The 26,291-nt window shown below is 22.5% G+C and overlaps 1 protein-coding gene across 1 annotated transcript in view; it reads right to left on the bottom strand.

Moving 5' to 3' along the window:
• LOC129610902 (BMP-binding endothelial regulator protein) overlaps positions 1-26,291 on the bottom strand; it is a 130,796-nt gene that overhangs the window by 89,592 nt on the left and 14,913 nt on the right. Inside the window, exon 2 of the mRNA XM_055523695.1 lies at positions 896-959. The gene's annotated coding sequence lies outside the window, so the exon portion shown is untranslated. The remainder of the gene's footprint in view (positions 1-895; positions 960-26,291) is intronic.

The raw sequence follows: 26,291 nt of genomic DNA, 5'->3' as shown, positions 1-26,291 counted from the left end.
ATTTTCTTTGCGCGAACTAGTAATTTCTTTTTTATATCGGATATAGATATAAAAATCTACCATTGCATTGTTAGTACTCCGACAACATAATGAGGAAAAACAAAAATGGACCGGACCTTCTAGTCGAATAATGAAAACTGAATGAATTTTTATATAAAATTTCGGTATTTTTCTTTGATTTTAAAAACAAAAGTCTAAATAAAACACCCTTTATTATTTTTTACATAACTACATTCGTAAAATCATACACATACAATCGATATTAATCACAATATGTACGTACACACATTTTTCATGCACCCATAGGACGATTTTATAGAAATATTTTAACGCTTATTCGTTTATACAAAATTAATGCTTTTATTACAATTTGGAACGTTACGTACTCTACTAATTAAATTTCTTTATAAAATTACATAAATTTTACATTGCATAAATTCTAAATATATAAAATCAGAAATGTTCGCATTTTTTATAAGGAAAATGAAAATTAAAATAATAGAAAAGCGCAAATAGGAATATGATTTAAATTTCAACTTCTAAGGAAAGTCGGTTTCATCTTGAAGATTACGCGATTACATTTTAATTATGTAATACGATTAAGTACACATTTGCAGACCATATCCATACATAGAAATGAGTAAATAGCAAATTTTCAATATAAAAAGTAAATCCGCTCAATAGTTCAAACTAGCTCAATTTAAAAGCAATTCCAATAGCGTTTTTTGAAAAGATTGAAGGTTATTTGGGTTAATTAAACGTATGTAGAGGTTTTTGTTTGGTATTTGTATGACTGCCGAAAAAATTTGTTATCACATATTTACTGCGTTACTTGGAAAAGTTGTTGCAAATAAAAATTTTAATTAATTTGTAAAGGAGTTTTAGTGTCACTTACCCGATTTGATATTTTAGTTCGCCATCAGTAAGAATTTCTCAATAATTTACTTTCATTAAGAAATCTGAAATAAAAGTAAAAGAATAGTTAGTTAAATTTTAAAGCTTTCTTTTAAATTTTAAAGCTTTAGTGGCATCATTCTTTTTTTCTGTCGTTTTCCTGTCAAAATATTATACGAGAATAATGTACTGATGTGAAAATTTAAAAATAGTATAATAAAAAAAAATTATTTCATTTGATTTTGTCGATAAATGGTAGCCACTCTTATATTCATTTTAATTTTTTAATAAGATTTATAAAATTTTATGTACTTTTCTATAATTGCACACATGTAATCGGTTTTCCCTGTATTTATTCAACTTGAATTAATAAAATATTATGAATTTTATATTAACCGTAATATTAAAAAAATTTTAATGCATTTCTATACCAACCTACAAGTTATAACTACAAGTTTTTCATTTTACATATTTTATTTGTTGTATAGATTTTAATTAAACAAGAACATTTAATATTGATGACCTTTTAAAATTGTAACAGCATAAAAAGGGAGTGCTTTATTCGTTAATGTGATTCATAACAATGTAATACAAGCTTTATATCGGGTTTGATCAGACTATATACATATATAAAATAAATGAAAATTATAATAATTAGAGTAATTACTTGTGTAGCACAGTGTTGAATAACAAATTAATTTTTTCAGTTCTTTAATGTTATATTTTTTTGTTATGTTCTTGAAATATACATATAGATTTAGAAAACAATAAATCATGTGAACATAAGTTTATAAAAGTACATAAGTTTCTGACTTAACACTCATAATTATTCTTAGTTAACTGCAGAAGTAACTTTGAATAAAAATTAATGTCCCAAATAGGAAATAATATATTTCATTTTTAACTTATAACTTGCAGAAATACGTAATAATATTTGTAATACAAAAAAATTCGTTTTGACAAAAAAACACAACATAGCATAAATCTTTGAAGCGGATGGCTTTTTCGAAAATTAAATGTTAAACATTTTGATAAATTTTTGCGAATAATTCTTTGATTGCAAATCAATTTCCTTCTATTTATACAACCCAAGTATTAACTACGATCAGAATAATCATAATATATCATAATATAGTAGGTGCCATTTAAATTTCGATTAATTTATTTGTCCGAATTTGACATAAACTGGCAGTAGATTGTATAGTCAGAAATAAAAAATTTTTCACAAATTCTGTCAAACTAACCTCTGAAAAAATCTAAAATTTCTCAATCTCTCTCTCTCTCTCTCTCTCTCTCTCTCTCTTTCTAACTATATATCTTTTTGTGTGTTTTAAAGCTTGCATCATTTATGTTACTGCCATAAAAGTAAAATTACTGATATTATTTATTTTTGTAAATAAAATAGGGAAGTAAGACTATCATGTACGTTTTTGTTTTTGCTTTTTTTTTCTGTCTTACGAATAATTTTTTTTATAGCAATTAAACAATAATTAGCAACTTGCCTAAAGAAAAATATATATATATGTATTATATAATTGTTTTAATATGTTTTATGCATTTATATACTTTTATTGTGCACAAGGTACATATGCGTATAACATTAATTGAATAATATAAAATTAATTGTAACATGTCATTATTATAACAGCGCCAAAAAAAAAACATATTTATTTACACCTTAAGGCGACAAAATAACATTTAAATAGTTACTTGATATTAAACAATTATCTTATGTTGTCACAATAAAATATGTACACTATTAAATTAAAAACATTGTATATTATAACTGTAAAACAATTCCATACAGAAAAAATAGGTACCTACGTTATTATTCAATTTAAATTTATGTAGATCGAACATGTTGTATAGATACAAATGAGTGTTGCGATTAATTTTATTTAATTTTTATATTTTATTAACTTGATTTCAATATAAATTTTGTGTAAAATTTAAAAAAAAAATAAATGAATTGACTCAAGTTTAATTATTTAAATAATAATTTTTATTTTTAATAACTCATGCAATTTTAAATGTTTCAATATTAAGTTAGTGTAGAAGTATAAATTAGAGAAAATTTGTTTTACTTTTTGTGTTCAACATATTTCCTTTTATTATTTTTAACCATAAATTTTCTAATTGACTTCAACAGATTTAAAGATATTGTAACTCTTTAAAAAATTGCACAAAAAATTAATTTGGAAAATTGCTTTTGTTTGAGATTTTTGAATTTTGCATGTATTGGAAATGTTTGCATCTGTAACATGTTACTTTAAATACTTAAAAAACACAACTTGCCAAAGAAGTGCTACTGAAAAAATTACATTATTAAATTGCAAAACTTAAAAAGACTCCCGCGCATTGTTCAAAAATATTCATCAAATTTTTCCATGGCATGCACACATTTTCCATTATTTTTTGCATTATCAAAATATTTTCAATTTAAACACAAAAAAAAAATTAATTAAAATAATTCAAAAATAATTTCAGTATCAAAAGATTAATGAATCATTCTTATCAAAAAAAAAAAATTTTTTTTTTGTTTTTGGCTATAATAAATTCGTTAAGAAATAGCTTTTGACATTATAAATATTTAAAATGTCTACATACATACATATAAACATACATGATTGTCAACTTATCATAATTATATGTACGAAATGAATTTATAAAGGAACCACGTTAATAGCAGCAATCTGTACAATATATTCATAATAATTTCAATTGACATTAAAAATTGACTTGACCTACGTCGTTTCATTTTCTATATATACACCGATTTAAGTATGTATATAAATATAAATTTATGTACATACGCACATACTTTTGTTTGATCTAATTGTGACGAGTTGATAGTCAAGTTCCTGTTTGATTTATTTTGATTTTTTTATAATTTTTTTGTTTGATGAATGTCATATTATTTTAAAAAATTTTCATTCATACTTTTTTTTTTTAATAAAGAAAAAATAAAAATGTTATTAATTAATTAAAAATAAAAATGTATATATGTATATATTGAATGTATTTATGACTTATAGGAGCGCATTATTCTGCAGCAATTGAAAAAAATTCAAAATGGAGTTTCAATTGCGGATATTTGTTTTCAATTATTTCAATAAAAATTTTATAAGTTTATTTATTTATATAAATTTAAATTTACCTGCGCTTCAAAGGAGATTAATGCCATTGATATTACAAAAATTTCTAAAAATGTACAAAATTTCAATTTTCATAATTTTTAATTCTTAAATAATTTTCAATGTTTTCTGTGTGAAAAAAAATCAAATCAATCAATGTTTTAACTTTAATGGAAATTCCTTCATTACAACTGCAGAACAGATGGATGACGTAATCAAAGGAACGAATTAAAGGCAGAAAAATTAATTAAAAAATTTTTCTCCTCGAACTGGACTGGAACCAGTGACCTACCGCTTTCTAGACGGACGCTCTATCAATCAAATCAAAATCAAATTTATCAAAATTTTTGATAAATTTAATCTAGTAACTTCCAACTCTTAATTAATCGCAAAGGTACTCAAATATAAATTTAGTTTTACTTTATATTATAAAAGCTCAACTTATACAAGCTCATTTAACTTTCATAGTATCACACTTTTGGGCATTTATTTGTATAAAATTATTTCATTATACGGCAGATTAAGAACAATCAAAAAATCCTTTTTTCTGTAAACTAATTCGTATTTATCATTTCGTCAACAATTAATCGATTAATTTAATTTCATATTTTTCTTCAAGCAATAATTTAATTCTAAATTTGTCTTTGGAAATTAAATCAGCAGCAACAAGTTTTTCTAAATTGTAAATATTACATGAATTTTAGGCATATAATTTCTTTAGTAATACAAAGTTATCTCCAGACATAATATCGTAAGTATATTATAATATATTATTTTCTTACATTTGTTTTTAGTATAGCCTAGACTTTTATTATTGTGTCAGTCTTCTTTTGTTCAACAATATACAGGTGTATTTATTTAATTGTATTTTACTTCCACAACAAACTGCGTTAAAATTATTTACAGATGGGTATTTGACGTGACTTATTATGTTATGTGTTTATAAAATAAATAGTATTACAAATTACTATTATATTTACAAAATAATCTATTCAATCAGTTAAACTAAAAATCATATTTAATCTTAAAAATCCAATACGTAATATGCATCTGGAGAATAAAATAAATTCATTCATTTAATTATTATGTGTTAAAAACAAAAAAATTAATGTGTTTTGCTATAAAATAAAACATTGTATTTTAAAAAGTATAGGCAATTGTAATAAATTTCTATTTATTTTTCAATATACTCTACATATGTATGTTATTTTAAACATTTCCTCAACAAAAATCGCATAAATTATTAATAAATTACGATTAGACAAAACGGAGAACAAATCGTAACATAAAATTTAATTTTTTTTCGAACATTCAATTTTAATGTTATTCAAGTTTCTTCCTTTCTCTATATTTCTTTTATGACTTTAAATATTCAATTTAAAATTTCAGTAACTAAAATATTCAAGGTAATCAATTAATCCGTAATTGCTTACTTACCGTGAATAAATATTTGAGGTACTTAAATCTCATATATCACAATATAGCAATCTATATCGTAAATGTAAGCATACATTTTTAAAATAGACGTGTGCAGATATTATTATAATTCCATCTATTTTATACTATGTACATATATGTGAAATCGTATGTATATTAATGATCGTTTATAAAAATATACTTAGTTAAAAAATAAAATGATCAAAGAGGAATAATGCCGCCTTCATACACCAATTTAAATTTACATTAAGATAATTTATTTCAAATTTGAATTGAAAATTAGAATAAAAATTAGAATACCAGCCCCATTATTTTGAATTCGTTGTTTTCTTTTTATTTGAATATAATATAAAAAAAAAACTGAAAGTCAATCATTCATAACGATACATAGTTATTTTCAAAAAGACTATACAAAGAATGCATTTTTAATGATCTATGAAGACTAGTATATAATGAAAATATAAAATTCGAAAACTTATTTGATCACTTTATAAATTACATTAGGATACGATAAAAAACTAAAATTCAAATATTTGCCAAGAAATATTTCAGGAAGAATGAATAGATTTTAATTTAAGATCATCCTTAAACGCACGAATTTTATATTTCATATGAGCAACAGATTCGAATCAGCAATTCCTAGCGAGCATTTTTAAAACTTAAAAATTTTACATCGAAATGCAAGTTATAATACTTAGTATTATAACTTTCTTACTTAATTTAATTAATAATACTTAATTTATAAAGAAGTAAGAATTTTATAAATAGTAGTAGAGTAACTAGTAGTAGAATGTAAACGGTTCCAGCTAGTTTTGGGTCCTATGAAAATAATATAAACTCTAAGTAACTCTTTGTAAGTAAGAGCTACTTTCATAAGTTCTGAAACTATAGCTATTAAACGACTACAAGAAAAAAATTATAATATCTTGACAATTTTGCAATTATCAATAATCAAAATTACATCTTGTAACTTTCAAACGAACAATTTTAGTAAACATGTAAAAACATTTGTTTGGGTATCAGAGGATTGATATGTTTGGGTATCATATAAACTCAGATGAAAATGGAATTTTATAATACCTTGGATTTTATAGCTCTGTGGATAATTGAAAATAGATTCGTTTGAAAAAATTCATAATTAAATCAAATTAATTTTAGAAAATTGAAAAAGAAAAAAAGTTTGACGATTTCATTTATGAATGATTAATTTTAATCCAGAGACATAAATTACAAATTATGGATTTTATTTGCTTAGTTTTTTTTTTGTTTTTTTCGTAATTGAAAATTATTTATGTACGTGTATAATGCATATTTAATTTTAAAAGTTGTTGATTTGCTTAAATAACGAAGCATGACAAATTTGTAGTGATAGTAGGTGAAAATGACATGATAATTTACTGAAAAAAAAAAATTATTTATATACTTTTTAATTCCCTATACAGTTTTTTAATTGCATGAAGGTTCTCAATAAATTATAGTTATTGGAACGGTGAAATATTCATTTAGATATCCAGAGCAAATATACAATGTAGAGTGCAATTAGGTTTTTGAGATTATTTTTGGTCTTTTCAACATCAATATAGTACTATTTTTATATAAAAGCAATATAAAAAATCCTTTGATGAAATTCGCCACAATTGAAATGTTTCCAATAACGATTTTAAAAAGTTTATATTAGTTATCAATTTTTTGTTAATTTTTTAAAATTTCTCGAAATATTGTTATACAAAAGATATCTGGTAAAATTCATTTTGACACCATTTTCATAAAAACTATGGCTTTTGTATTGTAAACCTATAATCTTTTGCAATTTTACTTCAGTTGAAATACAATCTTTATTCAAAGTTTGATATGTTTTTGCACCTTAGTTTAGAATTCGAAAATAACAAAATAAAAAATTGACAAATCCACAATTCCAGAGTTTTGCGAAATTTATAATCATTCACCCATAATTATTGACATTAGTATTCTAAAAACATAATAATTATCAATAAATTTTAAGAGCCCAATTAAAAAACCGAAAAGACAAAAATTTTTTGATTTAATCCTGAATTTTTCTACCTTTGAATACCGTCAAAGTAAAAAACATCACCCGCTTAAATAATCGATTCAACGCAAACAACATTTCCAATGTATATTTTTACATACATATTATGTATATACATATTTATGCTGAACATATGTAAGTATATGTGCAACAAAATTGTCCGTAAATATTATTGCCACAGAAAACGAAAAATACTTCTTAATTGATTTTGACGAAATGAAAATGTGTCGCAATTCTTTAATGTTTATTGTATGTGCATACCCATCTGCATAGGCATACACATATATACATATAGATTAATTTAAAGAACCTTAACAAATAAAAAAAACATACAATTTTGAGCCTGAATTTTAAACATGTTCCCATTGTTAAAAAATGATTCACAAATTAAAGTTCGTGACTTTTATATTTATTTTATTTTCATCTTATACCTTTTCTCCTTATACAATGATTTTATTTGATATTATTATTTTTATATACGATGCATAAAGGATACAAAATTGCAAATTAATATGCCTCAGACTCATTTACTAGTCATAGGTCAAAATATTGTATACATCCATAACATAAACTCATATGAATATACATAAATATGTTATTTGACTGAATTAATGTAACCAACAAAAAAAAAGTAGGTGGACCAGACATACATCTACCTGATTGACTGAATTGAAACATGTTCATTTAGATTCGTATCAGTGACTGTTATACAATAGTAACAAAATCAACAACGTTAAGAAATTATTATATTTGTATATAATTTTATCAAGCAGTGTTTCTTAACTTTTAATTTTGACACACACAGAATCGCAGGAATAGAAAAGCCACTCTAAAATCATTACTTCCATTCGTTATAATAACAACTATATCAAATTTGACATTCTGAATGTGATTGTAAATTGTCTGATCTAGTAGAATAACAGAAAAAAACCGAAAACTCAGGATACATATACAATTAATAAGGTGTCAAAAAGATTAATAAAAGCCATTTATTAATCTTCATTCATCGTGAAAGTGTACTTCTCAAAATAAGTATATGAACTGATAAATATATGAACAGTGGGAACGACTTTTGAGCGATTGTGTAGAAATGTGCATGTTAATTGAATCAATCAGAGGAAACTGCGAACAAGATTTCCCACAACAATACCTTCAATAAAAATAAATGTAAATATAATGTTGTTCCACCCTTCAGCCCTTTATTTTTTTCGTTGTAAAAGGTGTTAATTTTCGATATACAGATAAATAGTTCATTACCACAGACTGCAGACTACACTTCGATTGCTAAACCTCATGTTGCATATCGAAAATAGTTCTTACATTTACAAATTCGAAAATCATCTCACTCAAATTTTAATCTTTAAAGGAGCCAACAGTGAACTTTCTCATGACGCAAACTTTTTAAAATACTGTTTAGGAGCCTATCGTACTGTTCTCATTTCTAGAAAATTTCTTGCATTTTTTTCATTTAATTTCTGTTCCCTTTTTCATTCTTTCCTTTGAAAATTGAATTTACTATGAAAATTTTGTTAAGCATTACTTACATTTATAAAATGCAAAATGTCCATTTTTATATACAAACATAATATAACGTCTCATTCTGGATACAATGAGGTGAATATACAAGTAAAAATAATAAAAAACTAGTTTAATATATTCCAATTAAAAGTGTCCCTAAACATACCATTTTAGTAGACCAGACGACGCCAACATCTTAATAAACATTTAAAGCTAAAAGAAAATTCATATATAAAAAAAATAAATAAACATGTGCACTTTCATTAGATTAAGAAAAAACCAAATTGAAAAAGAAAAATGAAAAATAATTTGCACCACATTTTTTTTATGTTGCAATATTACATGTTTTATTTATATGTATACATACGAACATATATACAGGCGCATATGTATGAAATATTAATCCAGATGAATGTACTTAGAAAATCTTGATTTTTAATCAATTTAAAGAAAAACATTTGAGTCGATTTTAATTCAGAGATAACTGCTACATAGAATTTAATAAATTTATCGGAGCACTGTTCATTGATCAGTAAATTTAGTTGATAAGTGCTTTTATTCGAAAAATAAATAAATTTTGTACAGAAAGAAACTTGAAGTTGATACCGTTGTATAACAAAAACAGGTACCAAAGTGAATAACTAATCCGTGCAACTGATACTAGTTTTGGTAAAAATTCGCTCGGGAGTCGACCAGCTTTTTCAAAACGTGAAATTAATTACTGAGCGAACGCATTCTTAATGTGTAGTTCATGAATATTAGTAATTTCAAATTACTGTTCGGACGCCAAGGTCTCCATATTGAGGGGTGAGACTCAACTACTTTAACTTAGAAAACTATAATATAAAAAAAGAAAAGGAAAATCAAATAAGAAAAATAAGAAAAGGAAAATCCGAACAATATATGTAAATCTCCCTTTATTATAAAAAACGTATTAAATAATATTATGTAATTCTATTTAAAACATATAATTTACAATTAAATTTAATAACAACTTAACGTTAATTTCACATTCACAATAGCTCTTGTCAAATATAGTCACGCGATTTTTTTTATTCTTTTCTTCTGTCACGTTTAAATTGTAATATTATTTGACATTAATAATTTAAAAAATTGAGTTAGCAAAGTTATTTAAAACTTTTTAATAAACTCGAAAACATAACACATATATCTTTCAATATGCTTTTGTATAAAAGTGAGAATATTTAACACGATGTCACATTCACTTTTACCTTCTATTTTATCCAAACTATTTTTATATATGTACTCGTATGTAGTTTATTATACAAACATTCATGCAAGTGTGCATACAGAATTTTTACATTATAAAAAAACTTAATGAGAATGAAATATTTTGACATTTGAACCATATATTTTAATTTAAATTGATTTTGTTATACCATTAATAATAATAACAATATTATAAAAAGAAAAAAACAGAAATAATTCAATTAGCATTATTAATAATTTATAATATAATACAAAATTAAAAAAGACGTATTTGAAGTGATCTTTATTCAAGTCAACCATAATTTTATAAATTTTATGATAATAAAATGGTAACAATTAACATTGCTTGTCATAAAATAAAAAAAAAAGAACAGAAAATTAAAATTAAAATAACAGTATTCTTTTTTCTTTTATATATGGAATGCTACTGGCATTTAAAAATTTAATTGAAAACTGGAAAAATCACAAAAATTTTGTTGAATAAAAAGCATGCTATTTATATTTTATTTATCGGTAGTATTTTTACTCCACATATGTTGGAACAAAGTCAATCTAATAAAAATATAAAACATAATTAACCTGAACTTCTCACTTGTACTAGTTAGTATAGCAGATGGGAAAAGTATACGAAAAATAGTTAATAGAAAATTACATAGAAAAAAACTTTTGCCTGTCATAATTCTGCCATCTACTGTTTTGCCTGTTATTATTTTTCCTGCCATTGAATTTTCTTATTTATTTAATCTAAATTAGAATAAAATTAAAAAGTCTACCATTAAACACTTTAATTATATAAAAGTAGTAATTTTGCTTTGATTTAATCAATTTAAATTAAAACACGATTTGCAAAATAAAAAAAATGATTAAGAATTTCAAGGCATCCTCCTAGGGCTTCGTGGTAATCAAGAACGCACATACTGGCACACATATTTTCATTTTTATATGTGCAATTAATATAAGAAATTTAATATTTTTTTATTTCAAAGTTATTCTAATAATAAAAATCGTATTTTGTAAAAAAAAAGTAGTAGAATAATTTAAAAACAAATATATTGCAACGATAACACTCATCTACAATTTCAAGTTTCATTTTTATATTATGAATGTTATGAAAAACAAAAACAATTTATATAAGTTTAACTCTAGTAACTTCAGTAGTTTTTGAACTCTTTTTTTATCACTTGACTTTTTTTTCATAATTTTTTTTTTATTTTTACCTACATATTCTATATGATCGTTACAATTTTAAGTTATTTGTTTTTTTTTTATATTATAAATCTTTTTGCTTTTATTTTTAATAAAAATTATTATATTTTATTTATTTTTATTTTTCTATCTATTTAATAAATTTATCACATTTTAATTCAATTCAAAAAGATTTGCATAAGTTTTTACACCAACGCGAAAAATTCTTTACATGTTTTCAGAGAGGGAGACAGAAAAAAAAAAATAAACCCGCAACAACGTGGTAACAATTGTACATTATTAAAAAAAAATGTCTTTAAAATAATATGAAAATATAGAAATAAAATTTGAAAAAAAAAATTAATAAATTCCTCTATATCTAACGTTTGCGAACGCTAATGTAAGAATGTTAATGTATGGATTGTGTATGAGCGATATTTTATGACTTGTATTTATTATGTAACAAATTTCTGTTAAACGGAGAATTATGTTGATATGACCCAACTTTAAGATATTCACACTGTTTGTGAATTTTATGAAGTTTTTTAAGCTACTATAACTAGGTCAAGTTATGAGCGAGAAGTTATCGTGAACTCAAAAACTGTGTATATGTATGTATAATAAGAATTAAATTAAGTTCCAACTAAACTGTTTGGTCTACACCATTTTATTAGAGTATCGAAAGCACTCATTCGATTTCGGTTCATAAGCTCCTCTGAACAGAGTTACAGTTTCCAAAAAACGATGAACTTAATATTTTCTTCATTTGTTTTCCTAGTTACAGTATATGAGTATGCAGTGCTGCTAAATTAAATAGAATATTTCTACATATTATAATTTTAATTAATCAGTAATTTTTCTTCCTTGTACGACAGTAAATGCCTAACTGCTCAAAACTTTGCTTAAATATATAGAGTACACCTGTATTATCAATTACAAAACAAATTAATAATACCTTTTTAATATATTTTTTTATACGGCAATAAAGCACAATATAAAATTACAAACCACGTGATTAATACGGTCAAAACTTAAAATACCATCATAATATATTTAATAGCATATTGACAAGTGATTGTCAAATTTTTTTTCATTTTTATATAATTAAGGAATGTAGACATTAGACAATAAGGAATTCATAAAAAGTAATTTGAAACATCTGTCAGTAAAAATTTTATAATAAAGAAGAACACATTTCATTTTTAACATAAATTCATATACATATATATTGATAAACCCGACTTCCAAAAATAGTTGGAATAATGTATAGTGCTAGTTTATATATTAAATTTAAAATTCAAGACTCTTAGCCTTTAAACCATTGTTTGAAGACATCCTACATTTTTAATTAAAGTTCTTTGCTTAAATCTTTTGTTATAAAATATAAAAATAACACTCAATTTTTGAACAATCATGAAAATTATTTAAGTTATATAAAATTCAAACATGCAATTAAAATTTAAAATATATTTAATTGTAATTTCAATTAGATAAGCTTATTTTGTACATTTTCAAATTGCTTGCCAACCAAGGTTTATTCAACTTTAGAAAAGTGTTTAACATAAACGAATTTAAATGATTTCTTCGAAAATATGTAAATATTTTTTTCTGTAAATCTATCTTATTTAAAATTTATAACTTTGATCTATTTTAATATCAAATTCTCTTCGCATCTTCGATTAAAAGAATACAATAACAAGGCAATCAATAAAAATCAAATGAAATACTTAATAACTATCTGTTCTTCTAGCATTTTTAATACTATAGTAAAAAAAATTTTTCTCTCTATTTCATTAATTTTCTATTTCATATTAAATAAATTTCTAAATTTTATTTATTTTGCTAAATAAAAAAATTATATTAATAATAAATATTTTTATAAGCAAAAAATGAGCCAGTAACTCTTAATTTAATGAAGTCACTAAGCGATAACGTGATTCAGAATAATTTTCTACATTTAAATATTAATTTTTGTTATTAATTTTTGTTTTTTAAACAAAAATCATAAAATTTAAACATATTTGGGAAAAAAAAATTTAAGACCACAACAACACTATCACACGATTATGATGACACTGACAAGACATTTAAATTTTAACAACAAGATATTTAATTTGCATTATTATGATGTCTATCAATAATAAGTAATTAATATTAAAATGAAATAAAAAATTTTTTTAAAATTTCAAAAATTAAAATTTTAAAATATTAATTTTCTACCATTTTTTATAATGCGAAATACAATTCCTAAGAAATGTGAAATTTTTCAAGATTAATAAAAAATTTTACTCTCTAGATAAAATTTTTTCTTATTTATATTAGTGAAAAAGCACCCTTCATAGAACTATACCATACAATAATCGCACACTTGTTTCTTTTAGAAATAAATTAGCAGACTACAAGTCTGATAACTAGACAAGGTGAAATTTAATATAGAAATTTAATCTTTATTCTAAACAAAAAAAAAGAAAATAAGTTCTATAGTTGTCCGCAGCAACTGACTGACTATTTGATAAAATTTACATACCTTGCGCAATAAATAGTTTTAATATTTTAATTTTTTACAAAAGAGAAAAAAAAAGTTACCGTACAAGAAGGAAAAAAAAAACAAAACTATAAAAAGAATTTTTTTGACTACTAATTTGTTGTTCTGACTTCGAAAGAAAATAAATAAATATTCTAAGATAAAAATCGGAAATAAATTAAGAAATAAAATAATAATGCTACGAGTATTAACATTTAACAAAAAAAATAAACTTTGGCCACTATATAAAAAATCTAGAGTTAACTACAAAAGATTTCTCAAGAATTCCGGTTGTTGTTGCATCATGAATGTTTGTATAAATCTGCTAAGTATTAGAAAAATCTTGGATTTTTCACATTCCCATTTAACTTCTTTTTCCATTAAATTCTAAGATTCTTCACTGTTGAATTAAATTTGAAGAATTGTCTTATCTATGAATTCACATAATTAACCTGCGGCGTCTCTAATTAAATGTTCCTCAGAATATTGAGTTTCTTTCAATTTTTAAACGTATTTGAGTGCATACTTCTCCAAGTAAAATATACGAGTACCAGACATATACAAAAATTGCATTTGCTATTGCGAATCTCGTGCGGCTCCTTAATAAAATATTTCTATTTAAGTTTGAAAAAATACGACTCCAGAAAAAAAACAAAACAAATCAAATAAATTAATTTTAAAATTTAAAGCAAGTGAACAAAAAATATATTGTAAAATTTTTAAATTCATTGAATTTTCAAACTCAAATTTGGGCTAGGAAAATCGGATCGTAAAATTTTATATAAAAAGAATTTTTGCAAAATATTTACATTTATTAGAACCTATTGCAGTTCCAAGAATTTGTGGTTAAATTGTCTGCCTAAGAAATATGATGTTTTTATAAATCTTTAATTGAATTTGCCTCTGTATTTACCAAAAAAAATTCAAAGAATTTTAAAAATCATTTCGGAACAAAATTTGATCACCTGTGCTATTTTATACTACTCGTATTCAATCTTATGAAAAAAAAAAAAATAGAGCAAACCAAAATTCATTAATATTAATTAATGAAAAATAAAAAAAAAATAAAATTATGGAATTTAATATTTACGATTATTTTTCAGAATTTTTTTGCTTTTTTTTCTCAGAAATATTTTTCTCCCTTATATTCATTATAAAAATGACGAAAACAACACTCTAATCATTACTAAAGTGGTAAAACCACTATATTGTTATTAAATACGCAAAATTCTTTAAAGAATTTTTAATATTAAATATTATTTTCTTTATTTATAATGAATTTTATTTTATTTATACTGAAATCTATTTTATTTTAAACTGAAATTTAACATTTTTTATAATTTCAGAAAAAAATATACAAGAATTATAAGAAAAATATAAAATGAGAAATTCTACGTAAATTCTTTTGTTAATGTTGTTCTAAATGCGTTAATTTTTCTATAGAATGGCATAATAACTTGCTACTATTTTTTTTTAGAATAATTGAAACAAAACCTCAACGTTCCTCAAGTATCCACGTTCTAAAATCCCGCGTTTTGTTAATTTATTTTTAAAAAATATTTAAGTCTATTTTATTGTGTTTATAAAAATATCATTGACAATTTAATTTCAAAAACATTTTAACGAGTTGAAAACCCAAACTTCTTAATATACACTGGACATACTGAACTTTTTTCAATATCACTAACTATCTTAAAATATGCTAATATTTCTCAAAATTCAACTTTTATTAAATAATTAATTTGTGAAAATAATATAAGCGTTTTATGAGCGTACTTACTTAATATCCATAGAGAACATCAACTATGTTATATATACATTTAATGCATATCTACTATGGACATTTAAATATTGAAACCACTTGTCAACAGTAATGAAACTCACTGGTTGTTACACAAATGTACTTTAAAATTTAATTTTAGATATATGCATAATTTTATAAATTTCATAGAATTTAAAAGATCATTAGTCTACAATTACTTTATTAATTTTTATATGCACATTTTTAAGTAATGAATAATTTCCAAATGAAATGAATAATACTGTGCATCTGTACACATACTAAAACCAAAAAAATTGGCTAGATATTTTGCATATTTTTGTTTTTCAATTAAATATTATTAATATTCATTGTTAATTGAATATTAATAATATAATTATAATTGAATTCTTAAAAATATTAAAGTTCCATCTATGTACGTATATAATATCACAAATATATATAAGGTATGCATGTACGGAACCTATAACGTCACTCATATTAGTCTCCTTTTTAAGTAAAAAATTATTTTTGTACAATCACACGCCATAAATTGGTATGAAGCAAAATTAATTATTAGCAATTCATTTGAAACTTTAATAGATATAGTCTGTTAAATTCTTGCATATTATTTTTCTAGTGAAGAAACATGAATAATCAAAGCTTTATATCTTGTTTTCTTAGTAATTTTAACAATTTCAAAAATTTATTTAATATATCAATGCAAAACTCGATATATATCACATATACTTGTATATTCATTTAACTTACAATTTTATTACAATGATTCACTTCAAGCTAAAAATTATCCATTTTAGTACTATACATTATTGCTTGCGGATGCGAAGCACTACATATATTTAAAGATATTCTCAGAATATTATTTAAGGTAGCATTTGAAATTAAAAGTATTTGTTTCTTCATTGGCTTAAGATAAATCTTGTCAATGAAAAATTGTCATTTTCTCATTTAAAAGAAGTTTTTCTCTAAAACAAAATTTTTAGCTTCAAATTAGACAGAAAAAATTCGTCGTCGATTCGTCATTTTCAAATAATACAAAATTTAACTGTGCCTCAAACCAAATGTAATTTACAAATTCTCTTTGTTGCCCTTTCATATTAATCGCCATTTCGAATCATGGTGTTTCGATAAATTTTTTAAATAGAAGTATGTAAGCTCCCATACAATACAATTCGAATAAATTTAAGAGTTTAATTATTTATTGGAGTTATTAAATATTATATTTTATTAAAACAAACATTCCTTTGTACACCATCTTATCCCGAATTGTAGCTATTCGAATTTTGCAAAAATCAATTCTGAAAATGCTGTTTTAAAACCATAATAGGTTTAAAAGACTACACACTGAATGACAATCATCACATGTTTAAAACAGATATTATAATGCATGAACACTTTTTCCTTTTCATATTTTCCGGAAATATTTTCTATGAAATGATTAATTAATAAAACTCTTATATAAAAATCGAATTGTAAATACAAAGTAAAAATAAAATGTAAGATATGGTAAAAGTTTTGTCCATATTTCAAAAGGTCCTCTTTTTTAATGATCTTTTTTTTTTTTGCCATACTTTCATATGAATAAAGAAAACTTTTAAATTTTCAACAAAATAAATTTTCTCGATAAATCAAAATAAAAAATAGTGGTAAAAACTTAAACCGTCTATGTAGTTGCAAGTATTTGCAATAATTTTGAGCCAGTAATAAATTATTAAGAAAATTATTTTTTATAAGTTATGATTTATGAATAAATTTATTTCATATCGTTATAAACAGTTTGAGGGACATGCTTTCGATAATGAAATGATAAAACAAACTTAGACAAAAATAGGAACAGGGAAAATTAAACAGCAAAAAACAACAACTAATGAATAAATGAAGGTTTAAATTATGCTAGTACCGTAACTCCGCTGATTTTTCTTCAAACTTTATAATTATTACATAGAGAAACCAAAATCTAAATAAAAATATCGAAATTTAAAAAATTCATCATTTAGTTCTGATTTCTAATAATTGACTAAAACGAAAAAACAAATTACTTATGGTCTTATGCGTTTTAAAAAATATATTTTAAATTCTCGTTTGTGAGCCATTTTTCCTCATATTACTGTCTTTTAAGAAGATTAATTTTTTATTCTTAAAATGTGCATAACTCATTGTCCCAAATTTTTTAGCAGTTATATATGACAGTATAATTTATTTTCAAGTAAAGATGATATCTCAGCATTATTTATACATTCAAATATATACATATATATACACTTATGTATGGGCAAAAAGTAAAATTTTTATTCGTTCAATAGGTCATTGAACGACCTACAAGCAACAAGAATAATAGGTAAAATAACATTATTTTGGGTTCTTAAAGAAAATCCTGAGATTTTATTATGTTTATATAAATTTATAATAGGTTTGTAATTCTGTATTATATAATGACATCATACATATACCCATATATTTTCAAACAGACTCGCTTACACTTCTTTCGGGTATAACTATGAATGTACTTATATATTCACATATACGCAAGAAGCTAAGTGTATAATATTTGTGTATGTTATTTAAAAGAAAATTTATCGTATAATTGGAATTCTTTGACGTAATATGAAGCTTTAAAAAAATTTCACGCCAGAAACAAAACATAAAGAAAAATTTTTTTTATTTTACAAATGTTTGGCACAATTTTTACATTTTTTCCTTTTTACTTTTCATTTTTTTGAAAATATTTTCTTTTTAGTGGTTTTTCTTTTTTTTATTTTCATTTATTTTTAGAATTCGGATGTGATCTTAAGTTATTTTTAGATTTTAAAATTTCTATTTTTAATCGGATTCAATTGATTTTCTCTTGAGATTTTTATATTTATTTATTTTGAGTTTCGCAATATTTATATTTTATTTATGATGAAAAAGTGTAATAAAAACAAAATAATCGCGTATATACCGTCGTACACGTATATATATTAAAATAAATGTGTGTATTTATCGTTTGCGTGTCATATTAATGAATCATTAACATTGACTTTTTGTCATAGCTAATAAAGAATTTATCATGTGTTTTGAATTTTTATTATTTTTGTTTTTTTCTCTTAATTTTTTAATTAATTTTCATTCAAATTTCAAGCGTATATATAGAGGAAATGAAAATATTTTTCTCAATATAAAACTTGATTTTATTTTTTACTTTGAAATCATGCTGTTCTCATGTTGTCTCTCACACCTCTCATGTTGTTAATGTTTTCACCTTTTTAACATAATTAATAATAAATAATATATATGCGTACACATTCTCATATTATATACTTAATTAATTAAGTAGTTTTAATGTAATTTAAAGAAAATATTAAATTCTTGTATTTTATAAATCAAACGCGTTATATGTATGTGATCATAGTATTTCATGATATACGCAAATATTCTCTGTTCAAAATAATTTAAGCATTAATTAAAAATCAAAGATAAATTTTGTTGCTGTATATGCTATGTGAGAGAGTTGAATGTAAAATTGGTGCAAAATATTTTAATCATTAATTAATTATAAATATTAAGTTTTTATTACAAACGTGGCACGCATTTATACAATGTATGCAATATGCTTCCGCCTAAAGCAAATACTGTCACAATGAAATGATAGATACTTAAACATCTAAAAATTTTACTAAGACTAGAGCTTATATAAAAATTAAAATTGCTTGAATTTACTTTTAATATAAATATGCATATATAGTAAGATTTTTATTGTTTATATACTAGTTTATAAATAATTCCTCAAAAATGTATGCCAATATACGTAAAAATTTTCAGTAGCTGTTTAAAACTGCAAAGGAAACACGTAAAAAATGTTAAGGAAAAATAAAAATACATACAGTAACTTTCCGGATAATTTGACCTAAGTTAATTTACGATTCAATTATAAAAATGCAGTAAATTAGAAAGGGTACACAATTGTAGCCTATGACTGAATTTAACTGCACAATTTGTTTGAACTGTTAAGATTATTCAATTATTTTAGATTTTTTAGACAATTATTTTAGATTAGATAGATAATAAATCAATAAAAATGCATTGAATAGTCAGGAATTAAAGTTGGCAGTTTAATTTATTTCTTGTAAAACTCAACTTGTTATTTCACAGTTAAGGTACTTCATATAAAAATTTAAATTTTTGATCAGTTTCTTATCGTTTCCTCGTAAAAATTGAAAAATCTAAATGAACAAAAATACACGAGACTACACGAAGTGTTAAACATGGATGTTTTGTTGTTTGAATTAGAATACGCCAAATATTCATAAGACAACCTATTTTCTTCTTGACTTGAATCATAAATAAATGTTAAAGTAGTCAGTAAACCGAACAATACAACAAAAAATGCTCATTCTTTTCTTGAATGCTATTTACGTATACCTTTAATTCTACAATATGTATACAACATAATACATACATATATTATTTTCTACAGTATAAAAACACGACAATAACATAATTCTCATCCTTTTTTTTTTTCATTCAAAATTTTAATCTTAAAATTTTTACAAAGAAAGTAATAAAATCTATACAACAACATAATAATAACAGGTAAAAAAGTCAAGTTGCATTATAATTAAAAATTTAGTATACCTTTCCAATTCCTCTTAATTAAGGTATCTTGGGTATGGATGAAGGTACTTTGCAATATAAAGGTAATGGCGCCATATTTAGGTATAGGAATTCATGTGTATTTGTTTGTAAGTGTAGATAAATATTTAATATGTATTAGACTATGAATATAAAAACCTAAATTTTATCCTAACAATGTAATTGCTAACTTAATTGTGACTTATATGTAAGAATTTTACTAACATAACTAAAATGTTTCTTATACGCTTTTAATATCAGTTAGTATAGTCATAAAATTGGAACCATAAAATTGTTTTGTATCACTTTTAAGGTCGAACGTTATTGCTCTATAAATCGTGGAAAGTCTTTATAAAATTAATATTCACAATTTTTTATATTGGACATTTGATTTTAAAACAAAATTTCAAAATATGTGATTCTATTTTCCATTTTTCATGTAAGCATGTACATACATACTTTAACAAAATAAAATTATAATTGTCTTGATTCCCTTAGTTACAAATTAATAAGCTATAAAAAAAATTAAAAAAAGAAAATGTTTTCCGTTTACTTTATTATTTTCTATAGATTTTTTTTTTCGCAAAAAATTTTGTTTACATTAACATTTATTTTTGGAATCTAATCTCTTTAAGTGATTATTATTACCTGAATTAATATTTAATTTATTACACACTCTCTGTCTCTCTCTCTCTAATATTTATTTAAGATTTAAAAATACAAAGTAAAAAAGCATTATTACGCGATTATGGAAAATTTTTCTCTTATTGTTTTATATACAAAAAAAGAAAAAAAAAATGCTAAAATTTTCCATTCTTTTAAAATTTGACGTAAGATATCGAGACCTATGTAATTATACATACATACATATGCTGCGAATATTGTTATAGAAAATTCGAGTAAAGTCAGCAACTTAAAAATAATTTTTCAAGTCAATAAGATTTAAGAAAGCATATACATACATAACATACATATTTACATATGACATAATATTTATTGGAAACGCCGTCAAAGATGAAATTAAGACTTAAAAATTGTAATATTAAATTAGAAAAATTGCAGAATTTAAGAAAATTCCACGAATTTACATTAAATTATTCATCGAAATTAAAAAAAAAATTTCAAAAGATTATTTACAAAAACATTTAGAACAAAATTCATTTTTCAATTTGATTTGACAGTTTCTTGACACATTTAACAAAATGTCAAACAATATGTTTATATTATAAGCTAAACGTCTTTTTATTGTCAAAAATTCCAAGCAAAGTGACTACATTTTATTAATTAAAATTATTACATAAAATAATAACCTTCCAATTTTTTTCCATTAAAAATTTTACCTAATTCAAAATTATATTCAATTAATATAAAACTAAATTTATCATCATTATAAAATGTTATATAATATGATTTCTTTTATGTTTTTCAATGTTAAATTCCTTAACTTAATAATTTGTTTTTGTCTTTAATTAAAAAATAAATTCCTAAATAATATAATAATTATCTAATTAACGTCAAAAATTCTTCATTAAATTTGGATTTTCTACATTTAGCATTAAGTTATACATATATGTATACTTATATGCACAATAATGAATACTTATAGACAAAAATGTAGTTACCTTCAAAATTTCAAGCTGCAAACGCAGCTTCGCTCTAACATTGGTATTTATTATTATTATATATTTAATTTAAATGTTATAATATGTATAAAAACTAAATTATTGAAAACACTTTAAATATTTTGTTAATTAAATATTCAACAACACAAAAAAATAGAAGAATGAAAACTAAAAATTATGATTTTATGAAAAGAAATGGCAATTTCAAACAATACAAAAATATGAAAAATATTTCAAGAATGTTTAAAAAAATTTATTCATCTAAATTTAATTTTAAATGTATGTAGTACAAATACATATATGTTTGAAAATATATTGACATATTATATGTAAGTTTGTTGAAAAGAAATGATTATGCAAAATAAAAAAAACCTGTTAAAATCTCCATCAAATAAATTAAGAAACAAAATTTTTAATATTTTTTTTTTACTATTATTTTTGTGTCTGAGATTCTTTAACTTCCCTAAACTGCAGGAGATCACAAATTATGAAAAAAAATAACAATAAAGCAATGTTAAGCACCAAAAACTAGGAAGTATATAAATTGTGTCTGATTAACTCTAGGGCAGAAAAAAATTAACACTTATTTTACAATAATCTATGATATGCTTTAATTTAAGTGCAAGTGTTTTATATTGAATGAAGTATTAATTGTGTTGATACTTAAAATAAATAGCACTCTATAAGCTAATTTAATTTTAGAAAATCTTAAATCGCCACTCTTAACTGATAATCTTTTCATTTTAGTTAAAAATTATAATGTTCACTATATACAATATTTGAACAATATAGCCCCACACAATATACACTTACACATTCAACTCTTCTCCTTTACTAACACTGCAATTTAAAATTTTTCTAATTTATAAAGTATATTATAAACAAAATATGAAAACTCATAACACTTAATAAAAATTTTTTACTAATTTGTTTTTTTTTTTTTTTCTAATATACATTAGAATACAAAGTTTGTTAAGAAAATATATAAAAAACAGAAATTATTGTTAGATAAATATTTTTAATATTTTAAACAATAGATTGAAACAAAATTTTTTCTTAACAAAATATTTAAAGTAACACAAAAAAAATTCCAAAAATCGTGTTTAACGTTGAAAACGCCTCTACATTGTAATAAGTAAATTATATAGCTGATATCAATTATTCGATTGCTATAAAATAGTCTCAGTTAATACTACAAAACGTGTCATTTACAAAACAAAAATAAAATATATTTTAGTAACACCATATTATGTTCAAGCGTAATGTACCCATTTAATTAAATTTTATAGTTAGTACATTAAGATAAAACATATATATACATATATATTAAGATAATACATATATATACATATTATAATGTACTTATGTACATTAAGATATGTATTTCAGCATAAAATTATATTATATAAGAGCATACTATTCATAATAATTTTCTTCTAACAAAATATTTCAATTTATTTTTTTCAAAATATTAAATGAAAAGTATAGAAAATTTATTATGGTTTTTCTGCAATGCTCATTAAATTTTATAGTGTAGTAAGTATACAAGTATGACTCGTTCATAAATCAATTTAAAATCGTAAAATTTATGCAGGTTTTAATTAGCTTATGATTAATAATAAAGTGATTTACATTAAAGTAAAAAAAATATATGTAAATATTTTAGTTAAAATTTTTTCTTTTTTTTTTTTTTCAAATTAAAAAGATAATAAACTTTTTTCCAGTTATTAAAAATTTTATTATTAAATAACTTTTACAACAAAAAATCGTACTAAATATAGTTATTAATATAAGTAATAAATATTTCTTTTATTAATTAGTTTTTTTTTTTTATTTATATTTGAATTTATTATAAAAATATTCTTATAGAAAGTATAAGTAATAAATAATTTTTTGAAGAACAAGTTATGGGTTTGGTATACACCTATAAGATCAAAGTTATCGTAATTATTATATGAATGCTTTTATTAAATTCAATTTATTTAAATTATTTAATAATAGTGTTTACTTATTGCTCCTACCAGATTATTTTCGCTCTACTAGTCCGTTTGTTTGAAAAACTTTTGCCCTGATAAACATATAGAAAGATCAAATGTTCTACCCAAAAGTGCAAATTTGTGCAAATTTTCTTCTTATATTATAAACAAATGTTAGGTTGCAAATTACTCGTTATCTCAAAGCAATTTTTCACTCATTTTTGAAATTATATTTATGCTACTCGGTAACTCGGACTAATCTGAAGTTTAGATTTCGATAAATATTTTATTTTATTAGAGCAAAATTACTCTTTTCCGCCCTCCACTTCCCGAATTTCCATCACTTTCTGTAAAATTAATTCGAATTGAATTATAATCAAATCATTCTTATGTTTGTTTTCCTTTTTTTTTTGAAAATAATAGGCATTTTATTATTTCTCCTAAATTTATGCAATTTTTTATATTGTTCTGATAAGAGAATTATTTTAATTTTAATCATTTGAATCACCTTCGTTATTTTTATACCTGAAGATTTATTAGGGAACATACAAACTCTAGACTAAAATTTTTTAAAGACAATGTGCTTTACTACAAACCCTAATTTTAATCGTGTACATTTTTTTCTTTTAGTTTCACATTTTGATAGTTTTATTTTTTATTTTTGATATTATTATGTTTTCAATTATAATATTCTATTTATTTCATATGTATTACTTATTATTTAAATGTAATAATAATAAGTCTGGTCTAATTATTTAATAAGAAGAAAAAATATTAAATTCTAATTGGTTTTATAGAAAAACGGAAATTCTATATGATATTTAAGGTCATATTTTTAATTACAAAAAATATATTTCAGAAATAAAATAATTTTTGTTTTCAATTTAAATCAATTCGTATTGAACATGTTTATAGGGTTATCATGTTACTCATATTATTAATTAAAAATAAGTATAATTGTAAAATTACAATTAAATTTTTGTAAATTTACAACTAAATTCTTCAATCTTTAATGTATAAGTATATAAAATATACTATATGTATAGTATGTAAGCAAAATGCTTGTATTAATTTGGCGTATTTACTCTATACATTTTTTAAAAATTTATATGTACATATGTTATTTGTTGCATTTGTATTTTAATAATAAATTATTTAATTAATTTTATATATTTTCAATATAGCTATTCGTTTTTTAAAATAAAAATTAATATTACAAAATATTGTATAATAGACTGAAATATTTATTTCAACCTTTTTTTTTTTACGATATCAAATTTCATAAACATACGAAATTATTTATTTGATTTGAAATTTAATTTACTTACGTAGAATTTATACTTTCTTCTTATTATTGAAAGTTTACCAACTGGAAAGTGCTTACTAACGTAAAAATGAATTGCGGAACAATAGAAAAATTTTCTCTTTCCCCCGTAATTTCCGTACAACTTATATAGAGAAATTAAAAAAAAAAATCATTTTTTTTATCATACCTCAACTTTTTTTTTTATTTTCTATTTTTTTGATAAGACTTTCCGCACTTGCAATGAAAGTTCATCAGTATGTATATACGTATGTATATATTTATACATAAATATAAATTTATATATCACAAATTATACATGAAATGTAATTAATAACATGTAAGATATTAGAACCTTAACTCAGTGAAAAGGAAAATGACGTAAATATTGAGTGCACGTGAATTAATTTCAAGTGTTGGGTTTCCCAACTAAAAAAATTACTTTAATTTGATATGATAATACCATAATTTAATTTTAATTAACATTTAAACAAATACCAATCATAATTATTGTTAACTATAAATAAAAAATACCCACAATAAAAATTCTTGAACATCATATTAAATTTATAATAATAAGCGACCAAAATTAAGTTTTTTTTGTTTAAAAATATTTAATTGTCATTTTAAGAAGAAATTACTAACAAACAAGAATAGTTCTAAATATTGAAAATATGTAGTTGAAAACTTAAAGAGTGTTACCACAAAAATAACACTCTTGAGCACAAAATTAAATACCAGCACTATTCTCCCGCCCTTAAAAGCTCATATCTTATAAAATCTTCATAAATTTTACGTGTGAAACCAAAACCAATAGAATTTTCATATTTAATAAATATTTCATATAGAAATCAAAAATTTTCTGCAAAAATCTTCAAAATTTAAGAATAAAGAAAAAAGGCACGCGATCGAATTTCGATAATTATTTTTCAATTATTTTCATATCGCAGATAAAATATGTATGTATGTATGTATGTATATACACATACATATTTTCTTTGTGATGCAAAAATAAACTTAATAAATTTTA

Source organism: Condylostylus longicornis, unplaced genomic scaffold (genome assembly GCF_029603195.1).
Source record: "Condylostylus longicornis isolate FDR11 unplaced genomic scaffold, ASM2960319v2 ptg000048l, whole genome shotgun sequence".
Lineage (NCBI taxonomy): Eukaryota > Metazoa > Arthropoda > Insecta > Diptera > Dolichopodidae > Condylostylus > Condylostylus longicornis.
The sequence above is the reverse complement of the archived record's forward strand: the minus strand, read 5'-3'. Positions and strand labels throughout refer to the sequence as shown.